We start from the raw sequence: 24,036 nt of genomic DNA, 5'->3' as shown, positions 1-24,036 counted from the left end.
TCAGTCCAGGGAAAACTCCAAACTTTATTCTATTCGTCCTCCCTAGGCATCTACAGTTAGTTTCAATGACTTTGAGACTCTTGTGAACAAAATTAAAATCCAAGGATTTAAAGAAACTTTCTCCCTTTTTCATTTGTAAACATGAGATTCTGAGGCTCACATTTCCACACAGGGAAGAGCTGGAACCCAGCAAAGTTAGCCAGTTTTCCTCAGGTGAAGGAGTCACTTATAATTATCATTCGTTGAACGTCCATCAGGGCTGTGATCCAGGGCTTCATTCCAACATGGCATATCCATACAAGGTATTCATTTTGTGTATGATCTCTACCCCGATGTTGGAATGAAAGAACCATGAAGGCAAGCCTTTTTGTGTATTTTACTCATTGTAGTATCTCCTGGAACATATTCAGTTCTTAATAAACAGTTATTGAGTGTGTGAATTAAAGCTATAAAGAAGATACGAGATCTCTAGAGGGAAGAGCACCTGTGTTCCCCTCTAGTAGTCTTGAATTTTTGGCCCAAATCCCTGAATCTGACAATGATAAATTTGTAACTTCAGATGCTATGGAAACCTTGGATTTATTCTCTTAAGATAGATGAGTACTTTGTACCCTTTATTGATAATTTTGTATGAGATCTGTTTATACACAAAAAATTTTGTCACAATTATACCATTTATCATGAATTTGAACACATTTGAACACATACATTTTGAATATGCACACTACTTAAGGCACTTGAGACATTCAAGAGTATCTGCTTAATTTGATTTGAAACATTGAAGATGATTAGCTAACTTGAATTAGCTACATTTATATTTTATTTGACTGCTAAAATGTAGAACAGCATTTGATATATTACTCGAGTACATCTTAATTTAGTAGATTTTAAGAATTGTAAGAACTTATTAAGGTATGTAAAGGGCTTGAGAAGTCAGGCACATTAAATGTGTGATTGTTATTAGAAACATTAAGAGAATTTAATTAATAAATGTCATAAACAGTGTATAAATCATTAGGATAATTTGTTTTCTGTATTAATCAGGTTTCTCCTGAGAGACTGAGCCAATAGGATATTTATTAGATGAGGGGACTTATCAGGGAATTGGCTGGTCAGATTAGGGTGGCTGAGAAGTGCCACGATGGGCCATCTGAAGGCTGGGGACCAGAGATGCTGGGAGCATGACCGAGGTATGAGGCCTTGACATGCAGGAAGCTGATGATGTCATTCTCAGACCGAGCTTGAAGCCTGAGAATTCTTGTGGCCATGGAGTAAGTTCTCAGGTCAAAGGCCAAGCACCCTGGAGTCCTGGTGTCCAAAGCTGGAGAAAAATGTGTCCCAGCCCTTGCAGAGAGAGATCAGTTTGCCTTCTGTGTGAGAATCTGTCCTGCTGGGACCCTCCATGGATAAAACGGTGCCCACTCTCACTGAGGACACATCTCCAATCATGTCACTCAGGCTTACATGCTAACAGTCTCTTCTGGAAACACTTTACTCTGCCTATTTCTTAATCCAGTCAAACTGGAACCTAAAATTAACATCACACTTCCTTGGATTTTTTTCTTTTTACATGACTTTATTAGTGAGAAAAACTATTTACTTTATTTATTTGAAAGGCACGCACACACATATGTACACACACAAAAAGAAAGAGAAAGAGAGAGAGAGAGATAGCACGCGCGAGCATCTCCCATTCACTTGTTCATTCTCCAAATGCCCACAAGAGCCAGGCCAGAGCCAGCAGTCAGGTATTCAATACTGTTTTCCCACACAGGGACACCACTACTGCCTCCCAGGGTATGCGTTGATAGGAAGCTGGAACCAGGACTGGAGCCAGATTCAAACCCAAGCACTGTGGTACAGGATACAGGAATTCCAAGAAGCAGCATTTAAATCACCACACCAAATGCCCACCTGTGACTCTGCTTTGAATGAAGAAATCTTGAATGTAAGTACTGCTTAAACTATTTGGGTGGATTTACTCCCTTAAATTTTTGGACTAAGGGAACATTATCCAAAGATAGATTGTGGGGAGTGGGCATTTAGCCTAAAGTTAAAATGCTGGTTAAGGGGCCAACACTAGGGTGCAGTGGGTTAAGCCTCTGTCTGCAGAGCTGGAATCCCATATGGGTGCCTGTTTGAGTCCTGATTGTCCCACTTCTGATCCAGCTTTTGGTAATGTGCCAGGGAAAGCAGCAGAGGATGGTCCAAGCCCTTGTGCCCCAGCATCTACGTGGGAGACCTGGAAGAAGCTCTTGGCTCCTGGCTTCGGCTTGGCCTAGCCTTATCTCTTGCCCCATTTAGGAAGTGAACCAGTGGATAGAAGATCTCTCTCTGTCTCCTTTTCCTCCTCTGTAATTCTGCCTTTCAAATGAACAAATAAAATCTTCAAAATTGGGATGTGTTTAAAAAAATTTTTTTTAAAAATGTTGGTTGAGAAGCCTGTTTCCCACAGCAAAGTGCCTGAGATTGGCTCCAGATTCCAGGTTCCCACCAATACACATACTGGGGTGCAGTGGTGACGGCTCAGGTAGTCAGGTTCCTGCTACTCATGTGAAAGACCTGGGTTGAGTTTCTGGTGCCTGTTGTGGGCATTTTGGGAGTGAACTTGTAGATAGGAGCTGTCTGTCTATGTCACTCAAAGAAAATAAAAATAAAAAAATGTTATTATCACCTTAAATTTTAACACAAACATAAATTTATGATATTTGGAAACTGCTGTTAGTGGCCTAAGAAATAATTCTAAGTTTACAAACTAAAATGTTAGCATCAGTTAACAAACAGCTTTTGATATTCTTTTCTGTGCAGAAAAGAATTGGGTATTAAAAAAAATTGCTTGTGACATGGCACACTGTAGATTTGAATTTATTGCTGGAAGAAATATGAAGGAGCCTCTGGATTGAGAATCTAATTTCTCTGAGGACCAAGGTTAGGAGTATAGTTCTCCGTGTTTTGTGATGTGACATTTTGAGAAATCGGAGTCCTTCGTACTGATCTGTGAAGTGACAACGGGGAACTAAAACATGAAGAGACTTTAAAAACATTCATGGAAAATGGAGTTTAAAATTTATTTTGATGCAAGTAATTTTGAAATGCACGCACAGTTTTTTGTGATGTACATTTTCTACAAACTTTTTGAATTCCCCTTGTAAACATGGATTTCAAAAAATTTTTTGTAGCCAAGAGGCCACTGCTGTGGCATAGCTGATAAAGCTGCTGCTTGCACTGTTGGCATAACATATGGGCAATGGTTCGAGTCCCAGCTACTCCACTTCCCATCGTGCTCCCTGCGAATGCACCTGGGGAAGCAGCAGAAGATGGCTTAAGTACTTGGGTCCCTGCCCTCACATGGGAGACCTGCAAGAAGCTCCTGGCTTCTGACTCCTGGCTGCAGACTGGCCCAGGTACGGCCATTGCGGCCATTTGGGGTGTGAACCAACAGATGGAAGATCTTTCTCTGAAACTCTGCCTTTCAAATAAATAAATAAATCTTTAAATTTTTTTTTTTGCTATCCCAATAAACTTATGTTTTAATTCACTTTTTAAAAACAAGATTTATTTATTTATTTGAAAGTCAGAGTTGCAGACAGAGACAGGGAGAGACAGAGAGAGTGAGAGCGAGAGCGAGAGAGAGAGAGCGCAGACTTCCATTTGCTAGTTCTCTCCTCAATTGGCTGCAGCAGCCAGTGCTGCACCAGGCTGAAGCCATGAGCTAGGAGCTCCATCTGGGTCTCCCTTGTGGGTGACAAGGGCTCAAACTCTTGGGCCATCTTCTGCTGCTTTCTCTGCAATTAGCAGGAAGCTGCATTGGGAGTGGAGCAGGTAGGGCATGATCTGGTGCCCATATGTGATGCCAGTGTTATAGGCGACATCTTTACCTGCTATGCTGAAATTCTGGCTCCTTCCATGAGATTTTTAAGTGCCCTTCCAATTTGTTGAGCCTCTGCTTTGTGCTTCTCCCTACAGCAGGCCCTTCCAACATCCTGAACTTCTTTCACATCCTAAGAAGCAAGACAGCTGCTTAAGGTCACAAATAGATGAATTGCACTTGGATGACCATATGTGGAGTGACTGATATAATCCCCTCTTAATCAGGTAGAGATAATAGCTCAGGAAAGAAAATAAAAGACAACCTAGAGAAATTATTGAATGAGAACCAAGAGATAAAATATAGGGGCCGGTGCAGTGCTGGCAGTCCGTATGGGTGCTAGTTCGAGTCCTGGCTGCTCCACTTCTGATCCAGCTCTCTGCTATGGCCTGGGAAAGCAGTAGGTGACCCAAATGCTTGGGCCCCTGCACCTGCATGGGAGACATGGAAGAAGCTATTGGCTCCTGGTTTCAGATGGCCCTAGCTATGGCCATTGCAGCCATTTGGGAAGTGAACCAGCGGATGGAAGACCTCTCTCTCTCTCTCTCTCTCTCTCCCTCTCTGCCTCTCTGTAACTCTGCCTTTCAGATAAAATAAATAAATCTTGAGCAAAAATAATAAAATATGGTAGCCAGGGAAGTACAGTCCTACCCAGTAACTCATCCAGCCGAGGTCAGATGTTCAAAGTAGACTTAACTTGGGAAAGCGAATGTGGTGTAAATAAAGGAGAAGTTCTGTCAAGAAGACTTTTAGGGACCAACGCTGTGGCGTAGTGGGGGAAAGCCACTGCCTGCAGTGCCAGATCCTATATGGGCACCACTTTGAGTCCTGGCTGCTCTACTTCTGATCCAGCTCTCTGCTATGGCCTGGGAAAACAGTGGAAGATGGCCCAAGTCTTTGGTCCCCTGCACCCACGTGGGAAGACCTGGAGGAAGCTCCTGGCTTCTGGGAAGCTCCTTGGTGGGAGCACATATGTGTAGAGTCCCAAGGACTCGGGGCCACTCTCCTTTGCTTTCCCAGGCACAGGGGGCTAGATCAGGAGCTAAGCAGCTGGAACACAAACTTGCATCCTTATGGGATGCTGGCTGTAGACGGTGGCTTAACCTGCTGCACCATAGCGCCTCCCACCCCCACTTAAGTTCTTGTTCAGTGATCGAGGTGTAGAAGGGTCCTAGGCTCTCTCTAAGTATCCTTCCATCCTCTGAGGGGTCAACCCTGAGTCAGGTACACACCTTTTCTTCAAGCTGCAGAGAACTCAGGCTGGCTGTTGTTTTTCTCACTGGAAGGTCTCTTGGACCCCTTCCAGAGAAAGTACGACCACCAAGAGCCTCCACAGTCTGGACATATACCCTTTGGGGCTTTCTCTGCAATGGCATGAGGTAGTGCCACTCTGATCACTGCTCCAAGAATTAGCTCTCCTGGGGAACTCAAAAGTGTTTGTTGAATGCGTCAATTTCATTGAATTATTGGGTGGTTGCAAGCACAGAAAGAGAAACAAGGGAATGATATTTCAATTTTAGTTTTTGCTTTTTAAAATGGGAACTGTGTTTCCATGGTATAAAATTCAAAAGGAACTGAAGTGAAAGTAAGTCATCCTCCGCCCCTTCCCTCTTTGATTCCCCAGCCTCTCATCTCTCTTCCTCGGAAGCTACCGGTTTCTTGTGTATCTTTCTATGGTTAGTCATTGCTTATATAAGCAATATGTGTATGCATGCATTCTTTTTCTTTTGAAAGGTTCAGTGACAGAAGGAACAACATATCTCAGAGATCTTTCCATGTCAGTAATTAAGTACTCTTCATTTTTTTTCAAAGATTGCACAATGATGCACTTTATGAATGTCCCATTTAATGAAGGACATTCATGTTGTTAGCACTCTTTTGTAATTATCGACAAAATGACTCCTACGATATAGCAATATTGAGTTAAAGCACTTTGGAATCTAGAGCTATCGAGACTCTCATAACAAATATTAGCATGCAACCTCTGGTTTGTCTTCCATGCAGAGTTCTCAGACTTGCTGGACCTCTCAGGGTTTTCCTTTAGGGAAAAATATAACCAGAGGTGGGCAGGGGGATACTGCCTGGCTTTCTCTTGCTTCTTTTTCCTGTCCCTGTTGTTAAGTGATACATGGCAGTATTGAACTTAATAACAAAGTGTGGGGTCAACCTAAATGATGGGATGTCAGGAAATAACTCATTGGTCCAAGGGCGCAGAGGACAGGAGGATATGCAAGCTCTGAGTGCCTGACCCTGAGAACCTAGCTCCAGGGAGTAACGATGGACACCTAAATGGCCCAGAATGGCTGGAGGAGCAGAGGGGTTCTGCATCCCTCTTCCTTACTTCATTGTATCTTTTTTCTTTTTTTGACAGGCAGAGTTAGACAGTGAGAGAGAGAGAGAGACAGAGAGAAAGGTCTTCCTTCCGTTGGTTCACCCCCGAAATGGCCGCTATGGCTGGCGTGCTGCGCCGATCCCAAGCCAGGAGCCAGGTGCTTCCTCTTGGTCTCCCATGTGGGTGCAGGGCCCAAGCACCTGGGCCATCCTCCACTGCCCTCCCGGGCCACAGCAGAGAGCTGGACTGGAACAGGAGCAACCGGGACAGAACCGGCGCCCCAACCAGGACTAGAATCCAGGGTACCGGCGCCACAGGCGGAGGATTAGCCTAGTGAGCTGTGGCGCCGGCCTTCATTGTATCTTTCATTGCCTTTTTAGAAGGATTTCCTCCATGCACCACTGGCTTCTGGGACTGGTATCTTGATTCTGAGAAGTATTACCACACAGCAGTCGGGAGTACAAGCCTTGATATCGGCCAGATGTGGGTCTCAGTGCCAGTCCTCACCAGCTTTGCATCCAGGGCAAGTCATCGTCCCTTGCTCAGTTTCGTCTTCTGCAAAAGGTCGCTGTGCGGGTTAAATGCAGTGCGGTTTGTGAAACACTTGTTAGGGTGTCTGGCACAGAGGAAGAACGAAATGCTTGTTACTGGCCGGCACCGCGGCCAGCGCTGGCTGCAGTGGCCATTGGAGGGTGAACCAATGGTAAAGGAAGACCTTTCTCTCTGTCTCTCTCTCTCTCACTGTCCACTCTGCCTGTCAAAAACAAACAAACAAACAAAAAGAAATGCTTGTTACTATTTCTGAACAAGGGCTCTGAGAATATGGGAAAGAAAGGACGCAGAGGAGGAGGGATCCTCAGGAGATGGGGGTCCTCTGTGAGAACACTGACTTGTGGAGACACAGGAACCATCTCCTTCCATGCCCATGACCTTCTCGGAGGTCCCTGAGGGTGACTTCTCCTCTCCAGGGTACTGGGTGTCTTGGACCAGCTCCAGGGGTGGGTGCTCTCAGGTGGTCCTGGAAGATCTTTGGGTCTCTTGTCTCTGGGAAGGCTTCTTGCTCAGCTCTTATCTGGCTTTTCTGCCTGACTCCATGCAAGGGGGCACATTTTGCATCGTCTCAGAGGTTGAGCAGGAAGCCAGTGGTTGGTGGTTCAAGATATCCAGGGAGAGATGCCTGGAGATGGATCTCTGATTGGGCCTGGGAACCTGCGGGGCTCTTGGTACCGGGAGGATCATCTTCATTTTCTGATTGTAATGAGTGTGAAGCTCCAGAGAGGGAGAATTGTACAGAAACCCAGCCTAGAGCCACCACACAGCAATCATCTTCCTGGGAGCTTGTGACAATTTCCCCTCATTAACAGCAGTGAGATTGTTACTGATCTTACTCTTTCTCAAAAGAAAAGGCTGAGACCCAAGAAAAGTCACTAATTTTTTTCTGATCACACAGCAAATCGCTTGTAAGAATAATCACGGCAACTTGCATATTTTTTTTGGCAACAGCTTGCATGTACATGACCTTATTTTATCTTCATGCAAACCCTCTGAGGTTCAGCAAACATATGATCTCTACATTACGGGCGAGTAAATTGAGGCTTGGACAAGTAACGTGACAAGACCAACGTCACATCTGATGAGTGGCACAGTTAGGACGAACACCGTGTTCCTCTGGCTTTTGATCTTGGCTTCCTCCTACATCTCCTGGTGTTTGGAGGTTCAGTAAGCTTGGAGCTACTTGAGAGACTGGACTAGTCTACAGAAATAATCCAATAATCCAGGTGAGACAGCAGGTTCAACACCATGCCCTGTGCCATAGCATCACCATTCTTGATGAAATTCCTGCCCTGAAGTTTAGAAAATTTATTTATTTATTTGAAAGTCAGAGTTACACAGAGAGGAGAGGCAGAGAGAGAGAGAGGGAGAGAGAGAGAGGTCTTCCATCTGATGGTTCACTCCCCAATTTGCTGCAACAGCTGGAGCTGCGCCGATCCGAAGCCAGGAGCCAGGAGCTTTTTCCAGGTCACAGCTTTTGGACGCTTTTCTATGTGGCTAGCCTCTTTGATTTTGTAGCTGCTGCTCCCAGATCTGAGAACAGCAACCCCGCCCCCCCCCCCTTTTTTTTTTACCTCTGAATTGGTGTGGCGTCAGTTCCTGTCTCTTTTTATTTGTCCACAGGACCTGAATGGTCCTGAGACAGCTGTTTACTGGAAGGCTGGACTCCTCTGGTGGAGGGATCTATAATGGGTATTTACATTATTTAAAGTGATTCTTCTAGAAAATAAGAGGATCTAAGTACAGAGCTGAGGGGCTTGTGAGAAAGCAGGTGGAGAAGGTGTATAATAAACTTTTATAAGTGGGCATGAAGGAACCAAGACTCATCACACATTCGGGAAGCGTATGAGTCACTATGTCTTCATGAAGCACTCAATATGCATGAGACCTTACACAGGCAGCCTTGGCTGATGCCCACTTTTGGTTGTGTTTGTTCTTTGCCTAAGACATGTGGGTACACGACACGGCTGTTGAGCAAGTCATTGGTGAGCAACAGCTATTGGCCAGACCTACTTGTTCCTGTATTGCTCTGTTGGAGCACCTGTTGTCTCCAGGCACGTTCAGGCTGCTGACACTCTGCGTCTCCTCAACGTGCTGCTGAGAGCAGGAGAGTGATAAATGAAGGCGCACACACATACACACCCCACACAATCATTGTGCAACACAGGACTCAGGTCAGGTGGTTCTTCCGCCTTCTTATACCCTTCCTTCCTTCCTTCCTTCCTTCCTTCCTTCCTTCCTTCCTTCTTTCTTTTCTTTCTTTTCTTTCTTTTCTTTCTTTTCTTTCTTTTCTTTCTTTCTTTTCTTTCTTTCTTTCTTTCTGACAGGCAGAGTGGACAGTGAGAGAGAGAGAGAGACAGAGAGAAAGGTCTTCCTTTGCCGTTGGTTCATCCTCCAATGGCTGCTGCGGCCGGCGCACCACGCTGATCCGAAGCCAGGAGCCAGGTGCTTCTCCTGGTCTCCCATGGGGTGCAGGGCCCAAGCACTTGGGCCATCCTCCACTGCCCTCCCGGGCCACAGCAGAGAGCTGGCCTGGAAGAGGGGCAACCAGGACAGAATCCGGTGCCCCGACAGGAATAGAACCTGGTGTGCCAGCGCCGCAGGCAGAGGATTAGCCTGTTGAGCTGCGGCGCTAGTCATATTCTTTCTTAAATTTATTCTTTCCTCTTGGTTCTGCCGTCTTATTGATTTAACAAGTCATTTGAGCTGAAATAAATCTTTGTAAAAATTAAGAGTGGGAATGTGAGAGGGAAGAGGAAGCATTGGAGTGCTGTTGGGAGGGAAGGTCGGGTGGGAAGTATCACTATGTTCCCAAATCTTTGTAGATGAAATACATGAAAAGGTCTTCCATCCGCTGATTCAACTCCCCAGATGGCCATAATGGCCAGAGCTGCGCCGATCTGAAGTCAGGAGCAAGGAGCTTCTTCTGGGTCTCCTGCCATGGGTGCAGGGGCTCAAGGACTTGTGCCATCTTCTACTGCTTTCCCAGGCCATAGCAGAGAGCTGGATCAGAAGTGGAACAGCTGGGACTTGAACTGGCTCCCATACCAGATACTGGCACTGCAGGCAGCAGCTGTACCTGCTACGCCACAGCACTGACCTTATTTATTATTATTATTATTTTTAAAGATTTATTTTATTTATTTGAAAGACAGAGTTACAGATGAGGCAGAGACAGAGAGAGAGGTCTTCCATCCGCTGGTTCACTCCCCAGATGGCCGCATGGCTGGAGCTGTGCCTATCTGAAGCCAGGAGCCAGGAGCTTCTTCCAGGTCTCTCCCGTGGGTGCAGGGGCCCAAGGACTTGGCCAACATTTACTGCTTACCCAGGCCATAGCAGAGAGTTGGATTGGAAGAGGAGCAGCCGGGACTAGAACTGGCATCCATATGGGATGCCGGCGCTCTAGGCCAGGGCTTTAACTCACTGCGCCACAGCGCCGGGCCCCGTTTATTATTATTTTTAAAAGATTTATTTATTTTTAAAAACTTATTTCTTTATTTGATAAGTACAGTTACTGAGAGGGAGAGGGAGAGGGAGAGGGAGAGAGAGAGAGAGAGAGAGAGAGAGAGAGAGAGATTCCATTCTTTGGTTCACTTCCCAGATGGCTGAAACATCCTATCCCAAGCCATGAGCCAGGACTTTATCCAGGTCTCCCAAGCACTTGAGCCATCTTCTGCTGTTCTTCCCAGGCCATTAGCAGGGAGCTGGATCAGAAGTGGAGCAGCTGGAATTTGAATAGGCTTCCATAGGGGATGCCGGCATCACAGGTGGCGGCTTTACTCACTCTACCACAACACCAGCTCCTCCTCTGTGTTATGATGAAGTTAATATTTACTTCCGTGGTGGGCATTTAGCCATGCAAACAGGAATTATTGTCTGTTTTGTTCACTGATGCATTTTTAGTTTTTAGAGATCCATAGAACAGAATAGCTGCTCATTAAATGTGTGAGGAATTAGTGAGTATACAGAGCAAGAGAAAAAAAAGTCCCACAGCTAGAGCAAGAGAAAAAAAAAAGCAAGTTCCACAGCTAAACATACAGTGTGATCCTGCCTGTGTGTGCATGCACCTGCTGCATGTTTATGTATGTGTGTGCTGAATGTGTATGTCTGATGTGTGTATGCATAAGCCGTATATTCACAAAGGTCTATAAGACACATGTTAAACGTTAACAGTGGCTGTCATGGACCAGGGAAATAAGGGTAAAACTTTCCACCCATTTTGGTATGTCTAAATTTTTTTTCAGCTGTTATGTAAGTGTCCTGCCACTACGCCACTGCATTCCTCTGAATACCAACAGCAAACAGAGGAAGGGATAAGGGATACCTGACTTATATGAGGGAGAAGAGACAACTACTGAAAAATTGGCTCACACACTGGCAAAATGGGGCCTGAATCCTGATGAACCTCTGAAGAAGAGGTTGATAAATCTGAGCAGAAACCAATTAGGGAAGGCAGGCTTTAAGGGAAAGTGTAAATACTTATGTTTATTTTGTGAATTTCATGGTTCTAGTCATTAACTTAGTTGGTATAAACACCACACTACCTCCAGGGAAAAGCTATAGTTGAGAGATGCTGATGCTACAGGAAAAAGCAGAGACCTGGAGATGATTGAAATAGGAATTTCTGAAATTGATTCCTTTAAGATTATAAACCATAAATTTGAGTATGGAACTTTTCCATTTTCTGCTCACAGATGAAGCCAATCATGTGTAGAGCACCTGTCTGGGGAAAGAGCTTAATTTGAAAGGGTTAATGAAAAATACAACATCCCAGGATTGTGGATGTAAATTGTTTTAGACAGATTATTCTACTGAGAAAATGGAATGTTTTGTACAAAGTTTGGAAAATTTTAAATGAATATGTGGGTTCACACTGGTCTGGGTATTCAGGTTTGGTTATTTGTACAAAAGATTAATTTACCTTTGAATAGGTTGTTGTCTTTCTTTGGCATCTGCTAGCCAACTGGGAGTTAATTTGTTTCTAAAATAGTACAAGGATTTTTGGTTTCACCTAGGAGAGTGAATGGGTCTCTGTTTTTCAAGGTTGCACATTTTTCTCTGTTTCATCCAAACAGAGATAAGAACTCCAGGGCTTGCAGAGTACAATAGGCTATTCTTGTAACTCAGAGGTTACTGCGCACCATGAGTAGTCTCTGTTCTTGACCCTCCACCCACACTGAGGTGGGAACTTTGTCATCATTTTTCAAAAAGCAAATGCAACTCAACAGACTTAACGAACAATGACAGTTTTACTGGACATTGTTTGGTGAGACTGAAAAGAAACTATGTGTCCTGGGGAGGTAGTTTTAATCTATGGTAAAACCTAACAAAAATTTGCACAAGACACGTACGCTTCCTTTTCACGAGGGAAAGGTCTCACCATTCCTTTATCTCTTCTCCCTGTTCTTAATCTCTTTCCAGGTGTCCAGTGTCTAATGCCCCCAGCTAGCCCTCTGCCTGACAACGAAGCATCTTCCTAGGGAAGGAAGATAAGGTGCTGGGTGTGGAAACAGGGACGTAACCAGTAAGCAGGCATCTGATCAGCCAGTTTGCCCCTGGAGGGATGAATGGAGACATCCTGTTCTCGTCTTGTGAGGACTGGGATTTCTATGGGCAAAAGCTCCTCTTGGACCTTTTTTTTTTTTTTTTTTGACAGGCAGAGTGGACAGTGAGAGAGAGAGAGACAGAGAGAAAGGTCTTCTGCCGTTGGTTCACCCTCCAATGGCTGCCGCCGCCGGCGGAGCACTGTGCTGATCCGAAGCCAGGAGCCAGGTGCTTCTCCTGATCTCCCATGGGGTGCAGGGCCCAAGCACTTGGGCCATCCTCCACTGCACTCCCTGGCCACAGCAGAGAGCTGGCCTGGAAGAGGGGCAACCGGAACAGAATCCGGTGCCCCGACAGGGACTAGAACCCGGTGTGCCGGCGCCGCAAGGTGGAGGATTAACCTAGTGAGCCACGGCACCGGCCTTGGACCTTTTTTTTTAAAAAAAAATTTATTCCCCTCTGTGCACTGTGTGTGTTGAGGGGAGGGGGCTATGCTTTCTACCACCTGGAAGCTTAATGGCTCAGAAGGTAGCAGAGAAAGGTTGGGTGGGGGGATTTCCAGCTTGGACCCTCTGCTACTTCCTTTTTCCTTTCGGTCATGTGTTGTTCCCAAACTCTGAAAGAGAAAATGCTTGGGAGAATTTCCCATGCCTTCTCACCTTGCTCTTTAGGTGAAGACCCTTGGGACCTGCCCTACATATATAACTCATAAAAGAGAGCCTCCCTCCCACACTTACACCTTCTTCTTCACCTCCCTCCCACTCTTGACCCCCTTCTTCTTCTCTCTGGTTTTGATTTCACACGTCTGCAGTCACAAAGCATTATAGCTCATGTCTTTAAGATATGTTCATAGATCGTTCATAGACTGACTACTCCTTTCTAAAAGATTCTATTTATTTGAAAATTAGAGATAGAGATAGAGATAGAGAGAGAACCTTCCATCTGCTGGTTCACTCCACAAGTGGCCACAATGGCCAGGGCTGAACCAGGCAGAAGCCAAAAGCCAGGAGCTTCATCTGGATCTCCCATGTGGCTGGCAGGGGCCCAAGCACTTGGGCCATCTTCTGCTGCCCTTCCCAGGTCATTAACGGAGCTGGATTGGAAGTGGAGCAGCTAGGACAAAAAAATAGCACCCAGATGGGATGCTTTACCTTCAACATCACAATGCCAACACCCTCTTTTTTCTTTTTGCAAAGATTGTATTTATTTGAGAAGCAGAGCTAGAGACAGAGTGAGGGAGAGACAGAGAGAAAGGTCTTCCATCCACTGGTTCACTGCACAAATGACTGCAACAACCAGAGCTGGGCTGATCAGAAGCCAGGAACCAGGGGATTCTTCCAGGTCTCCTGCCTCGGTGCAGGGGCCCAGGCATTTGGTCCATCTTCCACTGCTTTCCCAGGCTATTAGCAGGGTGCTGGATCAGAAGTGTAGCAGCTGGGACTTGAACCAATGCCCATGTGGGATGCCAGCACCGCAGGCAGAAGCTTAACCTACTGTGCCTTGGTACCAGCCCAGAGGAGATTCTTGTTCTTGTGTCCCTGTATTATCATGGGAGATGCATGTAAACAAACAAGGGTTATCAGTGATAAATTCATCAAAGAAATCCAATTAAGACAGACAGACAGGACTGTGTTGGGTGCTACTGACTTTGGGTGAGCAGAGAATGTCGTTAGAGTGAGGTGACATTTGCTGATACAGACTTTCAGAGTTCACAAAATAAATTGACATTTACCATTTCTCCCTTCTCAGCGTTTGAATTCCTGGTCAATGTTTTAATGTGTGCCATGCAGCTCCCATTTCAAGGTAAATATGAACCTAGCACAGGGATTGGCAAATTTCTTCTGTAAAGGGTCAGATAATAAACATCTTTTGGCTTTGTAGATCTCCGTCACAGCTACAGAATTCTACTGTTTGTGGCACGTTGGAGGGGGCTGTGTCCCCCCCACCAGTTTATTTACAGAAACAGGGGGCAGGTTACATGTGATTCACCCACTGCCGTGTGTAGACCTTGAGTCTAGACTGAACTTTATCTTTCCTTGCCCGAAAGTGACAGCAGCAGCCCTTCTTCAAGAGGGCAGCCGTCTCCCCTAAACAATCTTTATCTGAGTTTTCTTGGTGAAAAAATTCAAATTAAGAGAGGCTAATTTGGGAAGTTTTTACAATTTATAAGAAACAGTAGGAAAAAGGTGAAAGTCTTACCCTGACCTTCAGACATGTGCCAAGCATAACCACAGTTAATAGTCTGGTGAATATTTTAATGCGTGTGCATATATCCGCAATACTATTTGTCTCAGAATTCTTAATGTGTGTACATACATACACCTAATAATGCATGCGTACAGACAGCCAACAACAGAGGCTCTCTTTAGCATTTTCCCTCTCTGTCTGGCTCCCCCGTCTTCCTCACTTCTCTTCCTTCTGCTTTCCTTTTCCTTTCTTCCTGACACATATGGTGTCATTCTGTGATACTCTTCCGAAGCTTGCTTCTTTCACCCCACATTACGTCACTGCACGCCTCTTTGGATCCGAGAGGCCCACATTCCACAGTTGCTGTCCTGTTGTTGCCAACCGACATGACGTGAGTGTCGGGTTATTTTTGGTGAATGGTGTGAGAAGCAGGTGCCTGTGGGGGCATTATGCTTCACCACCCACACAACCTTGCTGCTGGCAAGAGCGTGTCTGAGAGCCAGTCTCAGACCGAATGCCAGCAGCTGCACAGGCACAAACAGCTGGTGTGGAGCTCTGAAGGGGGCCCACTGACCATCGCTGGGATGAAAGCCTTGCTCTGAAGCAGGCTCAGGCTTACAGCGCGGTGGGCAAACTCCTCCATCGTGCAGAGAAACGGGCCCCGTGGTCTTGGCCAAGCACCCTCTCTCCTTGCGGACTGTTGGGCTGGCCTTACTTTAAAAGAATACTTTGTTCGTAGGAAGGGCCTGGGCCTCCCTACACGATTCTAAGTGAATCACAGATCCCCACTGCCTTTCCTTTTGAAGAAAATTGGAAATAGTACAAAGACACCTGTATATCTTTTACTCAGATTAGTAATTATTAACATTTTCTCACATTTGCTTTGCCCAAGTTTTCTCTCTAAAAAAGAACACACACACATATCTATATACTGATAGAGAATACAATACCACTGTACATGTATATGCACACACATTTTTATTTTTCAAAAATTATAGTTACAAGCATATAGCATTACGTTTATCATTCTAACCATTTTTAAGTGCACAGTTCAGATGTGTCAAACATTCACGCTGTTGTGTACAGATCTTTAGAGCATCTTCAGTTTATGAAACCAAAACTGTGTGCCACTTACACATTAGTTCTCCTTCTACCTCTCTCCCAGGCCTGGCCACCACCTTTGTACTTTCTATTATTTTAGTTACATTCAATACCTCCTATGGGTAGAAATATGTACTATGTATCATTTTGTAACTGGCTTATTTTACTTGGCATTATGTCCTGGAGGTTCCCCCACACTGGATGTGACAGGATTTCCTTCCTTTTAAAAAATATTTATTTATATAAAGGAAACATTTCATGTATTTCATATATATAGTTTTTTAAAAAAAGATTTTATTAATTTATTTGAGAGCTACAGACACAGAGAGAGATAGATAGAGAAAGAGAGAGAGGGAGAGTGAGAGACAGAGAGAAAGGTCTCCCATCCTCTGGTCCACTCCCCAAATGGCCACAATGGCTGGAGAACTGAGCCAATCCAAAGCCAGGAGGCAGGAGCTTATTCCAGGTGTCCTACATGGGTGCAGGGGCCCAAGCACTTGGGCCATCTTCCATTGTTTTTCCAGGCTATAAGCAGAGAGCTGGATTGGAAGTGGAGCAGCTGGGACATGAACTGGCACCATAGGCAGAGGCTTAGCCTACTATGCCACAGCGCTGCCCCCCCCCATACAGTTTTAAGAGCTTAATGATACTTCTCATCCTACCTGTCCTTCTTCCCTCCCTCCCTCCCTCCTTCCTATTCTCCCTCTCCTTCCTTTCTTATTTTTCTCTTAATTTTTGCAATGGCATACTTTCAATTTACTTTATAATCACAAGGTTAATTGCCCATTAAATTAAGAATTCAACAGTAGTAAGTAGAAAAACTACTGTTTCTCAGGAATGTAGACAAGGGCTATAAACAATAATAAAATCTCAAAATGTCAATTTCACTCCTATACATTGAATTTTTTTTGTCCTGGAATACTGGTGTTGAGGGTGGCAGCTTAAATTGCTATGCTACAACACAGGCCCCCTGACAGTCTTTTTTTTTTTTAAGAATTATTTGTTTGAAAGGCCGAGAGAGAGAGAGAGAGAGAGAGAGTAAGCATTCCCAAATGCTGGTTCACTCTCCAAATGGCTGCAGTAGGCAGGGCTGGGCCAGGCTGAAACTGGGAGTCAAACTCAACCTGGGTCTCCCACTCGGACAATCACCTGCTGCCTCCTAGCAGGAAGCTGGAATCAGAAGCAGAGCTGGACCCGAAACTCAGGGACTCTACCAAGGCATGCAGGAGACATCTTAACTGCTGTGCCAAACACCTGCCCCTGGCAATTTTGAGTTGTCCAGATCAGTGGCTTCCCATGATGCTCTGTGATGTAAACTTCTCTGGTTCTTTCCCTATGATTACACTTAGGCTAAACATTTTGATCAAGAATACTACTCAGATAATCTGTCCTTTTTTTACCTAGGAAACACAAAATGTCAGTTGGTCTCACTATTAATGGTGTTAATTTGATTGTTTGGGTAAACTGGTGTCTGCCAAATTTTGTCCCTGCTAATATCTTTTTCTCCTGGAAATTGAAAAGTAGCCTATGGGGACGAAACTCAGAGCGCGTGTACTCTCCTACCCACCACGCTCACCCAGGAGTCTAGTAACTGTTGATTAGCCTGAAACAATCATCTCATCGGCGGTTCCAAATAAATCAAGTCTCTGAAACTCTAATTTCTTCAGACAAAACTATTGCTAATATCTTTTATTCCAATTAGCTAGCCTCGAGGGGCTGAATAAGATGAACTATTTACACATCCCACACTGCTCATCCTGCTGTAGCTCCTAGTGATTTCACTATGAATAAAATTTAACTCCTATGTCAGCAGTTGGCTATGGTGATCTAAAAAGCCACCACCAGGCTTGAGTAGTACCTGACCAGGAGAAAGGACCTCCAGGCTGTCAAGGCTCTAAGTCAATTGATTCTCCCTTTACGATCTTAAGTCCAGCAGATTTTGGAAAAAAAAAATTATGCTTCTTTCGAAATATCTTAAAAAAAAATCTCTGGCTTGCAGCTGGGATTTGGTGAGGTGTGAAGAAATTTTAGCCTCCAATGGTGCTATTAGGAGGTGGGGCCTTGCAGAAGTGATTAGATTATGAGGGCGAAGTCCACATGAATGGAATTTGTGACCTGATAAGAGAGCCCTCAGACCTGACACCTTCCGCTCTACAAGGACACAGAGAAGTGGGCAGTCTTTTTTTTTTTTTTTAATCTCAGAATAGTTTAAATTTATAAAACAGAAATTGTGAAGTAGTACAAAGAGTTGCTATATATCCTGCACCCAGTTTCCCTTATTATTAACAGCCTATATTAGTATATTTGTCATACTCATTGCGTATGCTTCCTCTATTATTAACACCTCATATTAGCATGACATATTTCTCACAATTACTGAAGCACACCCAGCTTCCCTAAGTTTGTAAATCCAAACTTCCCCTACTGCTCCCAGCAACCCCCTCCTCCACCCCTCCCCCCCTCCCCCGCCAGGCTCTTGCAGTCTGGAGGAGGGGGTGTAGCTGAACCTGACCACTCCAGAGCCTTGACCTTGGGTTTCCCTGACTTCAGAACTATGAAAAGTACGTCTCTGTTGGTTGTTAGCCACCAAGTCGAGAGCATTTTGTTGTACCAGCCCCAAAGGCTCCAGTGGTGAAGGATTAGAAAGGAGCAAGCGTGGAGAGTGGGTGAGGAAGCCCGCGGGAGGTCTCCGAGTTGGTGAACAGATCTCTCAGATGGCGTCTGAGCCTCTTTTCTGCTGCTATAACAAAGTTCCCAAGACCACGGCCTTTATAAAGAAGGAACGTTTCCTTGGCTCATTGTTCTGGAGGCTGCTAAGTCTAAGAGCACAGCCTGGCGTCTGCTTGGGTCTGGTGAGGGCTTTCTTGCTGTGTGATAACACAGGGGAGAGCATCAGGTGGTGAGGCAGTGAATGCGCCAGAGAGAACTGGCTTTCATAACAAAAGCACTCCCAAGTAACTCATTCATTCATTCATTTTTTAAAGATTTATTTATTTATTTGAAAGGCAGAGGGAGAGGAAGAGAGAGAGAGAGAGAGGGAGAAAGAGAGAGTGGTTTTCCATTTGTTGGTTCACTCCCCAAATGGCCATAATGACTGCAGCTGAGCCCATCTGAAGCCAGAAGCCTGGAGCCTCTTCCAGGTCTCCTATGTGGGTGCAGGGGCCCAAGGACTTGGGCCATCATCTTTTTTTTTTTTGACAGGCAGAGTGGACAGTGAGAGAGAGAGAGAGAAAGAAAGGTCTTCCTTTGCCGTTGGTTCACCCTCCAATGGCCGCCGCTGCAGCCGGCGCACCGCGCTGATCCGATGGCAGGAGCCAGGATCCAGGTGCTTTTCCTGGTCTCCCATGGGGTGCAGGGCCCAAGCACCTGGGCCATCCTCCACTGCACTCCCTGGCCATAGCAGAGAGCTGGCCTGGAAGAGGGGCAACCGGGACAGAATCCGGCACCCCGACCGGGACTAGAACCCAGTGTGCCGGCGCTGCAAGGTGGAGGATTAGCCTATTGAGCCACGGCGCCGGCTCTATCTTCTAGCACTTTCCCAGGCCATAGCAGAGAGCTGGATCAGAAGTGGAGCAGCCAGGACTCGAACTCACACCATATGGGATACTGACACTGCAGGCAGTGGCTTTACCCACTAAGGCCACAGTGCCGGCCCCAACTCATTCATTCTTTAATCTATGAATGGATTAATGGCTCTGCCCTCATGACTCAGTCACCTCCCTGAAGTCTTACCTCTCAACCCTGCTGCATTCTGGAGGACACATTGAAACCATAGCAGACGGGCGTGGAAGGAAAGGATGCTTGTGTCCTACTTGGACACTCACAGAGCACCCTGGTACCGACTGAGGAGGCATTTAGGATTGGATATGTAGGATGCATGGCCCATCTGTGAGGTATTAGACTCTTTTCCTGATACCCATTGCTCATAAAATTGTTCTATGCAGAATGACTGTGGTGGCAGGGATGGGGGCTGTGTGTGTGCTCAACAACACCCAGTTCTCACCCAGGCTGCTGAGTGTTTGCTTTGCTGGCAGGAGTGATGAGCATCTCTGATCTGGAATGCTGTAATCGCTGGAGGGCCAGCCGGTTACCTAGAGAGATTTGTTATACTGGCCTCTTAACATGACGGAGGGGATTTTGGACTTTTCCCAGATACTCTGGGTTTGGATTAGCTCTCACTGCTTGTCCCAGCCCTTCCAGCCCCACCATTCATATGCAGTGCTTCTCAACCAGGGGTGTGTTGGCCTCCAGGGAACATTTGGCAAGATCTAGAGACGTTTGTGATGGCCCTGTCTTGGAGGAGGGGGAGTGCTGCTACTGACATCTGATGCGTAGATATCAGGGATGCTGAAAGACATCCCAGAGTACACAGGATGCCTCCACAACAAAGACTTATCTGGCCCCAAATGTCAAGACCGCTGAGGCTGGGAAACTGTGTTGTATACCGTCAAGGTGTCCTCTGGGTATCTTAACTATAAGGCGCCTAGCTGTGGTTAAAGAAATAAGGCAGAAGGATGTTTAGGAATTGTGTTCGGTTGCAAGTAATAGAGAAACTGATTGAATGGGATTTTTATTTTTCTCAACAAGTTCGTGTCTTTAGTTCCGCTGCTTGCCCGTGTCAAAGCTCGAGGTTCATGTGATGTCTCAGTTTTTCTTCATGTGGCAAGGGAGTTCGTTAGTCTGCATGCGTCGCACCAGCAAGGGTGTTTGTTTCGTTATCGCTATTTCCCTATGACTTGGAAGAGTGCCTGGCACATAGTAAATACTCAGCTAAATGTTAGCCTATTGTAGCTCCAGCTATGACTTACAAATTCCAGGCAGCAGAAAAGAGGACAAGTTGCAAAAGAAGGTATTGCTCCTATGTCAAGAAAATAGAACAGTCTTAGGATATGTATGGTCAAATTCACCTGAGCTGCATTGGCCAGAACTCAGCGCTACCAGTAGGAAAGGCTGGGACATATGGTCAATTTGGCATATTTCTGCCAAACAGACACACACACACACACACAAATTGGTTTTCTGTAAGGAAATTGAGTAACAATAAACAAAGTTTTTACTGGGCCCTGGACCTGTGTATGCAAGTTTGTCTATGCATTTGCCTGGAGGGTGTGAGAGATGACAAGAAAGCAAGGTCAGGGCCACAGGAAAACCAGAGCAAGTGTTTCTATCAGAATTAGAGAACAGCCAGGTGGACCTGACTCCTTGCTGTCTGTGATCCAGGTGTCTTATCTAATCTTTTTTTTTTTTTTTTTTTTTTTTGACAGGCAGAGTTAGACAGTGAGAGAGAGAGAGACAGAGAGAAAGGTCTTCCTTCTGTTGGTTCACCCCCCAAATGGCCGCTATGGCTGGCACGTTGCGCCAATCTGAAGCCAGGAGCCAGGTGCTCCCTCCTGGTCTCCCATGTGGGTGCAGGGCCCAAGCACTTGGGCCATCCTCCACTGCCCTCCCGGGCCACAGCAGAGAGCTGGACTGGAAGAGGAGCAACCGGGACAGAATCCAGCACCCCGACCGGGACTAGAACCCGGGGTGCTGGTGCCGCAGGAGGAGGATTAGCCTAGTGAGCCGCGGCACCGGCCTTATCTAATCTTAAGAAGATGATGTTGACCTCATAGTCCCTGTCAATTCTGAAACGACAAAGTCACCATTTGTTTTAATCTGACAACCGTATATTCCCTGTGAACTTCATGGCTCCTGCCTTTACGTACCCTGCTCTTGCTTCTGGCTGGTGAGACTCTCTTCTCAGGGTTCCTGCAACTCATGTGTACTCAGGATTGGCCATGTGACTTGTTGGGGACCAGGCAAGCTGACAAAGTGAGACTTTCTAAAAAAAAAAAACAAAATTTCTAGACGAGGGCTGATGTTGTGGTGCTGCAGATCAGATTGTTACTTCACATCAGCATCCTATATTGAAGTGTTTGAGTCCTGGCTGCTCCATTTCTAATTCAGCTTCTTGTTAATGTTCTTGGGAAAGCAACGGATGATGGCCCAAGTGCTTGGGCTCCTGCCATTCATGTGGGAGACCAAGATGGAGTTTCTGGTTCCTGGCTTTGGCCTGGCTCAGACTTAGCTGTTGTGGCTATTTGGGGAGTGAACTAGCAGATGGAAAATACCTCTCTCTCTAATTCTGCCTCTCAAATAAATAAATAAATCTAAAAAAAAAAAAAGAATTTCAAGATGGCAACAGTCAAACTTTAAATTAAGCACAGGGCCTTCCTGGCAGTCACACTGTCTTGCATTCTACCTATGTTTGATGAAATCCTCAAGGTTTAGACTAGTTGTCTCTGAGTTATTTCTGAGTGTGAATCTGAAGACTCCATCCCACAGGATCCAAAACCTCCATGTTGCATCAGATTTTCTCTGCTTTGCCAGACAGTAAGCTCTAACACTTACAAAGATTTAGAACTGTTATTTTAATTTTGTCAACACCAATTAGAAGTAGCTGCCTCAAGGGACTTACTCTGATTAAATACGGGGGGGTAGAACACATGCTGCTATGTATGTTCCTTTCCATGATTCCACTAAAATGTTAGCAAAGGGGAAAAGGGTGCATCTGTAAGGACAAAGAGCATGAGAGGAAAGAGAAGAGAGCAGAGGAACTGAGAGATGAAGGAAGCTAATTCTTAATCACCTACAAAGGGACAGGGAGAAGCTAACAGGTCATTAGTTGAGCACCTTTGTAGAACTCCCTGAAGACTCAGGAGCCAGGGACAGTAGGTATCTCTAGAGGTAGGGGCTAAAAACAGGAAGACAACAGAGAGTCTGAATGAAGAGTGATTATAGAGCAGATTCCTTACCTTGCTCCAGCCAAAGATTATAGGCAAAGTTTTCTTTCTGGACAAGTTGAATCACAGAATTGTTTTGGATTTGTGGATGTCAGGCAAAGCTGACAGCAGTCATCAAATACCAGATTGAAAATGGGGTTACATGAGAACCTAAAGTGTATTTCCTTAGTGTGCCTTCCCACATTTGGACCCCAGAATGCTGGCATCCAGTCTCATGGCAACCAAGCAGGAGTGTGGAGAAGTTCTTTGTGGGAGACCACCAGCCAGAGAAGAGGGTGGCCAATACTGCCCACCCTCGCAGGCCAGCAGCTTCCTCCCCACTGCCCGTTGCTGATGCCTGTCCAGACAAGCAAGTCGTGCCTCAGTCCTGAATATATGAATGAGTAGCCAGGCTTCTGCAGAAAGTCACTAGCATGAAAGACAAGGTCAAAGGCAATAAATAGAATAGGAACTTGGGAGAAATTGAGTACAGAGAGCAGACGTTCATTTCACAGTATCATATGACAGATGAGAGAAGAAACTTGAAATAGCTGCTCCTTATCACTTTCTGCTTCCATTTCCTGTTTAAATTACGATAAAAAAGTAGTACTAAAGGGCAGAAAAGACATTGGAATATTAACAGTAATGGTAAGAAAATGAAAAATTGAACAGGAGATTTGCAAAATAAAATTGAGAAAATATCCTCAAAATACAGAATAAAATGATACAAGATAATACAGAACACATAGGAAAATTAAAAGGTCATCAATCCCATCGAGGTGGCATGTACCAAAACCAATAGCAATTCTAAATAGAAAACTTTATGGGGAAAAATTATCACGGAAATGATATAGGAAAAATTCTAGAACTAAAAGATATGAGTTTCCAGAATTCAGAAGTTCACTCCTTAGGAAAATAAATGACAACAGAATTGTCTCAAGGCACATAATTGTAAAATTTCAGATTACAAGGGATAGTAAGGAACTATAAAGTTTCCAGAGTGTAAAAGGAAATAAATAGAAGATGTACATCAGAATGGTGTTGAACTTCTCAACAGCAACACTGCCCACTAGAAGAAAGTGGTATGGTGGAGTTCAAAAGACCGAGAGTGTGTGACAACTTCTGAGTTTTATACTTAGTCAAGCTATTTAGCCAACGTGGTATAAAATAAAGAATAGTTCAGATATGCCAAATAAGAAAAATGTACTGCTTGGGGCCGGCGCTGTGGCGCAGCGGGTTAATGCCCTGGCCTAAAGCGCCAGCATCCCATATGGGCACCGGTTCAAGACCGGCTGCTCCTCTTCTGATCCAGTTCTCTGCTATGGCCTGGGAAAGCAGTAGAAGATGGCCCAAATCCTTGGGCCCCTGCACCCACATGTCCCAGGTGACCTGGAAGAAGCTCCTGGCTCCTGGCTTCGGATCGGCGCAGCTCTGGTGGTTGCAGCCATTTGGGGAGTGAACCAGCGGATGGAAGACCTCTCTTTCTGCCTCTCCTCTCTCTGTGTAACTCTGACTTTCAGATAAATAAATAAATCTTCAAAAAAAAAAAAATGTACTGCTTAGCATCCTGTCTTAGGAAGCTACAGAGAAAAAGTGGCAAATAGAGAGATCAACCAAGACAGAGGAAGGATTTAGACCCAGCATAAGTCTAAAGAGGAAGCATAAGCCTAAACATAAGTCTAAACATAAGT

The sequence above is a fragment of the Oryctolagus cuniculus genome, chromosome 1 (genome assembly GCF_964237555.1).
Source record: "Oryctolagus cuniculus chromosome 1, mOryCun1.1, whole genome shotgun sequence".
NCBI lineage: Eukaryota > Metazoa > Chordata > Mammalia > Lagomorpha > Leporidae > Oryctolagus > Oryctolagus cuniculus.
Note: the sequence above shows the minus strand (reverse complement) of the source record.